Genomic DNA, 8581 nt, shown 5'->3' with positions numbered 1-8581 from the left:
GGGCGAATTTCTACAGCGTTTTTTCCGTGATGCAATTTGATGTGACACACCCTTTATGAGAATTATCTTATTAGGCGTAGGAATACATTTAAATACGAATTATAGTAGTACTGAATCTCTAAATCCTCAAAAAAAATCTATACAATAGAAATGTTTACTTCAGTTTTACTTTTTACTTCCTTACCCAGCACCTTTCCCCCGCACAACTCGTGAACGTTTTGGCCTATAACTTTTCTTAGACCTTTCTCCGACCAATCAAAATTTGGCTCAGGATAAATAATAATATTCTTTATCGAATGAGTACTTTCTCGAGAATATGTTTTCGGTCCTTTCAAATAACTTTTTTCAATTTTCTTTAAAATATTTAATTACTCCCATACAACTTGGCCTATAACTTTTCTCAGACCTTTTGCGATTAATAAAATTTTGGCTGGAAGATAGGTAAACATTTCTCTATCGAATAACTCCGATAACTATATTCGAACAACTTTTTTTGATTTTCAAAATTCTGTATATTAGGCTGTCAAAAAAGTCCTGCGGTATTTTTTTTTGAATATTCATTTGTTCATAAAATTAGTTACAATCATCTGTTTTAAGTCAAATATGTGCCGTTTTGTTCGATGACTTGTTCCCAACGAGATGCCAACTTCATAATACTCCTGTTATAGAAGCTCGCTTCCTTATTAGCAAAAAACTCGGATAGCCAATTTTCACAGGCCTCTTTTGTGGCTAACTTCTGACTACCTAGCTCGTTCGCCATGGACAAAAACAGGTGGTAGTCACTTGGTGCAAGGTCCGGACTATACGGCGGATGCAAAAGAACCTCCCATCCGAGCTCCCAGAGCTTCTGGCGCGTCACCAAAGAAGTGTGTGGCCTGGCGTTGTCCTGATGGAAGACAATGCGGCCTCTGTTTATCAAAGATGGCCTTTTCTTCATGAGTGCTACCTTCAAGCGGTCCAATTGTTGGCAGTACAGGTCCGAATTGAGCGTTTAGCCATAGGGAAGCAGCTCATAATAGATTATTCCTTGACAATCCCACCAAACACACAGCAGAACCTTCCTGGCCGTTAATGAGGGCTTGGCCACCGTCTGAGCCGCTTCAGCGGGCTTCGACCACGACCGTTTGCACTTCACGTTGTCGTAAGTGACCCACTTTTCATCGCCAGTCACCATCCGTTTCAGAAACGGGTCGATTTTGTTGCGATTCAGCAGCGATTCACATGCGTCGATACGCTCAAAGATGTTTTTTTTTGCGTCAACGTGTGTAGCACCCACAGGGGTACAAAATGTACTGCATCACGACAGAAATCTCATGACTGTCGCCACCATTGTCCCGTGACAGTCACGCGATTGAATTTTTAACTACAGTCACACAGTGGAAATGTTATGCGACATTTATTGTTACTGTCGTGTACTGTACACGAATACATTCCCATGTGAGAGTATTTTGGTCTTTCGTCTGCGACAGACCCGCTTGCTCATTAGTGATGTTTTTGTAGATTCTGAATGCAATAGTTATACGTTGCTACCGTCGTTGATGATTTTTTTTCCCTCGTGCTGATGATGTCGGGTGTCTTAGTATATATTTTTCAAGTACAACGTCATTTTATTTCATTTCATTTTCGCAAACTAAAGAGATTAATCTGCTGTGCAGCGAAGAATTAATAACAATTAATAACTGGCGAATTCTGCAGCATATTCCGATATGGGAAAATTTAATTTGTCGATGACGCGGCTATTCTATGTAGAGAAGTTTTTGGGGGAAATAGTGTGACCAACAGAAGAGAATCTGTTGAAAGAGGAGAAGTGGAGAAGTGTCATGGATGGAAGTCGTGTGAATGAAAGTTACGCGAATGCAACTGTAGGGCCAGATTAGAATGCGGCTGGGGGAAGTGTTGCGCACTTAGCAATGTAGGTTTGGACATGAAGGAGATTTTATTTTATTTATGAATAAAATATGTTTAGCGCGTAATATAAATATTATCAACAAAAATGTAAAGTAACATTTTAGTATTATTATCATTATTACTAGCTGACCCGGTAAACGTTATGCTGCCATTTAGATAATTTTTAGCGAATATATTCGTTGTTATATGACAAACAACAAGTGTATTGCAAGTGTGTTTCATATTCATATCGATATACTGAATTTGGAATACAGCCGCATTACTACCCTCATTCACGGACTTGCAAATGTATTTAATGCTTTTCACGGAACTACAGAACTGCAGAACAATAATATATATGTTGTTCATGCAAGATTTTATTACTCTGTTACATAGAACACATGTTTGATACGGTAGAGTGTGGCTAGGATGCATAGCTCGATTGAACTTGAGTCGTCGAACGGATTACAGAATGCAAAATTGCGATCCGTTCGGGCAATTCTAACTCGATTGTATTTCAGAATACGACGGTATACTTTTACCTGGTGAATTAGGTTTGCCTGGTTGATTCTTGCTTTGAAATATATGATTTATTGACATTCAAAACTATAATTATATCATGATCTGAAGAATTTTCCACATATAGAGATATTTTGATTTGAACATTCAGCTATTTTTGAAAGTGTGAAGTTAATAAAAAAAACATTGCCTTTTTATATGTACAAATTTATTTCCATGAGATCTTCTACGTGCGAAAATTTTCGTTATACTTGTTTCATTTGCGATTTTTTCGGGAATCTGTTTAATGGAGGAATCAACTCTGGTAAATCGAAAAAATGGTTTTTATGCAATGTTGTACCGGAAGGATTCTTCGATATTTCATTTCGTTGAAAATCTGCAGTAAAAACTATGAGGTCATCTCAAGAGTAACATGGCTGTACGAATCTTTAAGCGCATTTTTTTCAGCTGGTGGTACGTTTATCTCAGAATCTAGTGGACCAATTTAGCAGAAGTTTTTTTTCAGCATGCAAAAATGAATTCTGTGTGACATACGAAAAGGACCTATCTGCTTTGATCGATTATCATCATTGATAACTTCTCTGATAACTGTGAGGTGTACAGGAGGCTTAATATCATCAGTAACCTTCCCCCTTAATTAGTTGTTATAGGATGCAGTTGGAAGCACTGTTTGACGCAATGTTGGTTGTCATCCTTTGGGTTGCCGAGTCAGTCTCGTCCGCAGAACAAGAGTGGTAAGCCGATCGGTTCATTGCCTCCCTGTGCAAAGTGATTGTTGTCGAGTACTCTACCGAACACTCCTCCGGGAAAATACCATATTCACAATAACCACGGCCTTACGATTTTTGTTGAATTTTTTTTTTTATTCAAATGGCCGACATTTTGGCAATTTTCATAATTTTCAAAAACCGCTACGTAACAATTCAGATAATAAGATTTTTACATGCTAAAAAAATCAGCCATATCGGTCCACTGGATTATGAGAAAAACGCAACTAGCAAGAAAATATTTTAAAGATTTAAAAAAAAATATCTTTCAAATGAAAGCAACATAATTGGCTCACGTAGCGTACCTTTAGTGTAGAGCTAGTTTAGTTCTATAACTCTGTCATTGTTAAAATTCGAACATATGCGTAGGAGGGTTTTTTCCATGAAATATGATCATCTATCACCTCCTGAGAGATTCTGGGAAAATATATTAAATTCTTCTTTTACATTCAATAATCAAAAATTATATGCACGAAAAACAAATTTAAAAAAAACATTTTTTTGACTCGATTATATACAGTGAAAAGAAATCGGAGACTGTATATAATCGAGTTCGCGCTGTATTAGTTTCCAACTTGGAGGATAAATCTAAACACTCCGAACACTGAGTATTTCCGACGTCTCCAATATATTATCGAAGAAACTCTCGCCTAGAATTATTAAGCTGTGCGTGTTTTTCTCATATGAATTGTTGATCATTTGTGTATCTGGAGTCAGGCATCCCAACAGTAAAGCATTCTTATTACAGTCGATATGAAATTAACTCGGCTTCCTATGTGTGCACGCAACTAGTGACCACAGCCATATGTCCGATACACATCTCAAAGCGTACTGGTGAAGAAGCACAAACGCATAAGATACAGGCTAGCATTACGATCGCCAGAAAAATGTCATGACATTTCGGTCGGGCACGACAAATTAGATGAATTCGACGAAACACCGACTGTTGCTGTATAGTATTACTTTATGCATTCATGCTCTGTCGCTTGTATACGAGTGTAGCGCGCTCACAGAGACTGTCGATTCAATTTCATACCGACTGTTGCCGCGAGTCCCAGAATTGCTGGGCACCCTGACGACTACTAGAAACTGTATGGCCTGCCAAAGAGTAGATCGATTTGGTTGACAGGAAAGTTGAAGGTAGAAGATATCAGGAATTAAAGAAGGAGCAAAAGGTGGTCAAAAGTAAACATAAACAAAAAAAAATCATAAAGAGAAGAGAAAAGGATTGTGCACTATTGTGAGCTTTGAAATTAAAAATAATATACTGATAGTCGAAGTTAGGAAATTTAATCTATATTGGATTGAAAGGTTTGGAATAATTGGAATACTAAATTTCTATTGTCAAAGTAAGATTCAAAACGTACTTATATTTATACAAACTAACCTGAAATGAAATTTATATAGGTACAACTAATTCGCCACAGTTATAGCAATTTGCAAACTCCAACTGAATATTTTGTATCAATTGTAGGTAGATTTCAAAAGAAACGAAACCATGCTGAACAAGTATTTTCGATTACAGCGCAGATTGTAATTTCTTGTGTTACCGTGAAAAGAGAAGATAAAATTGCAGCCTACACTGAATTGTAAGATGGTAGAAATGTATATAGATTATATGTAACTAATTAAATAAACATTTTAGCTTTAGCAATCGCTTAACGAAAGTGTTCGCTTTTTTCGTACGAACACCGACTGTTATGAAAATGCAGTACTTTTGGGATGCCTGGGCACCCATACATCGAGCTTCTTTGTGAATCCAAGCTTCTTCAAATGGTTAATAACGGTTTGATGACTTATCCCCAGCTCTTGGCCGATGCTACGGCTGCTACTATGCCGGTCTTTCTCGGCTAATTCAGCGATTTTGTCGCAATTTTCGACGACAGGCCTTCCGGAGCGTGGCGCATCTTCGACGACCTCTACACCAGAACGAAAACGTTGAAACCATCGTTGTGCGGTGGAAATGAAAACTGTATCGGGTCCATAAACTGCACAAATTTTATTGGCAGCTTGAGATGCATTTTTGCCTTTGTCATAGTAGTACTGTAAAATATGTCGGATTTTCTCTTTATTGTGCTCCATATTTACGAACGACTTAACCAAACAAAACACTGTCAAGGACTATATTATACCTTTCCAACAAGCTATAGTATGACTCGATACAATGAATACAACTAGAACTACGCGCTTACAACAACACCTCGCGGAAATACCGCAGGACTTTTTTGACAGCCTAATATTTTCCTATGCTCACGTTTCAGTCTATAACTTTTTTCAAGAAAAAAATGAATTATGTGAAAAGGTGAATGATTCAATTCTCTATCTAATGAGCATGATTCTGAATGTTGTTACCTGATAAACAATCAATTTATTTCAACTGATGATGATGATGTTGGATTAAAGAGGCTTTAAACTTTTCAGTTCATTCGCCTCTAAAGATTTCAACTGAAATAATTCATTATTCATTTAAAGCCTCTTAACAACTTGCAAGCAAAGCAAACAACTTCACACAAGTCAGAACGTGCGGTCCCAGGCGTATGTCTTATAGATTTCTTCCCGGTCCTTAAAGTGTTAACACGCCTTCAAATGAACTAATAGTCCTCATTCTTGTTTTGGCTCCAATATTATTCACTTTTCGTATTTCTGTTTTTGTTTGAACGAATTCTAACAATTCATACCTCCGAACAACGTTTGTTGTAGTCAAACGAAGCATATTCGTGTTTTGATTTGAAAATTCTCTGTTGATCCAGGGTATCATATGATGCATATGATGAAACAACTATCTGTGGATAATGGAAATGCGACGTGCACCACGATTTTATTTTAGTCTCATCATTGCCTACATCATTGCCCCATTGCCCTTAATGAAGGAAGGGATGAGATAACTATTAACTACTACTTGTCTAATTATTTTCTTGCTTATAGTACATTAAACCGTTTAACTTAAAAAGTTTTTTTTAACTTTTTCATTTTATAGTATGATTAGTATACTTCTCTACAATAAAACCATTCAACTTTATTTTTATTTATATTTCTTACCTAATTTTCTTCGGAATATTTAGATGATGTACTATATTCTATATTCTAGTCGACCATTTTGTGGAGGCGACTTTTTGTGAATTTATGTTGTTCATAATGTAGTGTTCCAAGTCAAGCCATTCAGCCATTTTTTACAACGGCTAAATTGAGATTTTCAAAATAATGGACTACACAGTTTTATAATGACAGTAGAATGAAAGGTGTGTTACAATTTCAAATCAATCAGCCATCAAGAACGGGGTTAAATTTCTATTAATGTGGGACAACCCTACAAACATTCAAACATACATACGAACAGGTCAAGCTGAATGAAACCATTAAAAAGTAATTGTTCATTCGAGGACTGCGGCCATATTGGATTTGGATTTTTCAAGATCAACTGCGTTCTACTAGTCGCACTTTCATTTGATACCCATATTGAAAGGGTTTTGAGAAAATATGTGATCCGCCATTTTGTAGCGGCCGAAATCTTGGATTTACATTTTCCATAAATAACTGTGTTCTGCTAGTCAAGCCCTTTCATTTGATACCCATATTGATATAGTTTTGTGAAAATATGTAATCTGCCATGTTAGATTTACATTTTTCATAAATAATTGTGCACCCGTGGCCGAGTGGTTAGCGTCTCACATTATCATGCCGGGTGTTCGGGTTCGATCCCCGTTCTGGCCGGAGGGATTTTTCGTCAGAGAAATTTCCTTCGACTTGAACTGTGGTCACGCGTATTCTAGAGCTTGCCCCTCGGTATAAGTATTAATGAATGACGCTAGTTAATGCATACGTTGAGACGGCAAAAGTTCCACAGGGAACGTTAACGCCATTCAAGAAAAGAAGATAAATAACTGTGTTCTACTAGTCAGGCCCTTCCATTTTATACCCATATTGATGGGGTTTTGTGAAAATAGGTATGCTGTCATTTTGTAGCGACGACCATCTTGGATTTACATTTTTCATGAATAACTGTGTTCTACTAGTCAAGCCCTTTCATTTGATACCCATATTGATAGGGTTTTGTGAAAATATGTAATTCGCCATTTTGTAGCGGCCGCCATCTTGATCCAAAAAAAATTCGCACAAAAAAAAAACCGCACAAAAACAGGTTTTACTGTACTACGAACGGGTGAAGCTAAATAAAACCGTTTAAAAAATCATATATCGTCATCTTGTTGTGGCAGCCATTTTAGATTTGTGTTCGGGTTCGACATTTCTCAAAAATTCCTAACTTTTGAACTACTGAGCCGATTTAAATGATCGATATATCAAATTAAAGCCAATTAGCTGACCCTTTTTTTTAAAAATACCAGAGTTGCACAAAATGTTAATTTTGGTTTCGTTATTAACGATTGTATTTGTTTTTTATAGTTTTCATGGTCTCGGGACCAAGGGCGATATATTTTTTTATATTCTTTATGGAAAGCTGAGGATTTTTCACATAACATGTCTCGAAATCAGAGAGGCGTTTTTGAGTTATGATTTTTCAAAGTTACCCGATGGTCCAGAAAATAATTTTTCCCTTTTTTCCCAAAAATGACTTTGGTCAAAAATGTATTACTTTTGAACTACTGGAGCGATTCAGATGATCGACATATCAAATTGTAGCCTATAAGCTAGCCTTTTTTGAAAAAAATAACACACTTGCCAATTAATTGCATTATAGTTACATACATCCAGTCACATAGAAATATTGAACGAAAACTATAAACATGTTAATTTTGAAAAATCATAACTTAAAAATGAAAAATAACACCCCTCTGGTATTCGGATATATAATGTGAAAAAATCTCAGCTTTCAGGAAAAAATATAAAAAAATATGGCGCCCTTGGTCCCAAAACGATGTAAGCTATAAAACACAAATATAATCAATAATTACGAAAACAAAATCCATTTTTATTCAGAGCTAGCTGACCCGGCAAACTTCGTCCCGCCCAAAATTTATTTTTCGTTATCACATCCACGTTTTCTTACTAAGCTCTGTTCATGGGTCCAATCGCAGAATTATTCATTGATTGATATTTACCCTTTAAGATTACCTTTTACTAAAAATTTCCTTGTACTACTACCAAAACTCGATATTATAATATCAGATTATTTTCAGACACAATTCTCGTTCAAGATTTTTCAACCACTTGCAAATAACATGTTTCTCCGTTACGTTACATGCCAAATTTGGTTTTATTTGCTTGATTAATTCTTGAGTAATGCTAAAATTCTTGTTTAATTTATTTGGCAGAACCAGACCCCCACCCCCTCTCAACCCCTTAAGAGAGGGGTGAGGCGTATCTAACCACCATAGATTCATTTATTGCACCCTAAAACCTCCACATGCCAAATTTCATTCCCGTGGTCGAGTGGTTAGCGTCCCACACTA

At 36.4% G+C, this 8581-nt stretch overlaps 1 long non-coding RNA gene across 1 annotated transcript; it reads left to right on the top strand.

Annotated features, from left to right (window-relative positions):
* Positions 1-4391: 4391 nt before the first annotated feature.
* On the top strand, positions 4392-5110 carry LOC129774874 (uncharacterized). Its single transcript, XR_008742794.1, has 3 exons — positions 4392-4522; positions 4648-4762; positions 4819-5110. It is a non-coding gene; the product is annotated as an uncharacterized LOC129774874 (long non-coding RNA).
* Positions 5111-8581: the final 3471 nt, after the last annotated feature.

This window comes from Toxorhynchites rutilus, chromosome 3 (assembly GCF_029784135.1).
Source record: "Toxorhynchites rutilus septentrionalis strain SRP chromosome 3, ASM2978413v1, whole genome shotgun sequence".
Classification (NCBI taxonomy): Eukaryota; Metazoa; Arthropoda; class Insecta; order Diptera; family Culicidae; genus Toxorhynchites; species Toxorhynchites rutilus.
The sequence above is the reverse complement of the archived record's forward strand: the minus strand, read 5'-3'. Positions and strand labels throughout refer to the sequence as shown.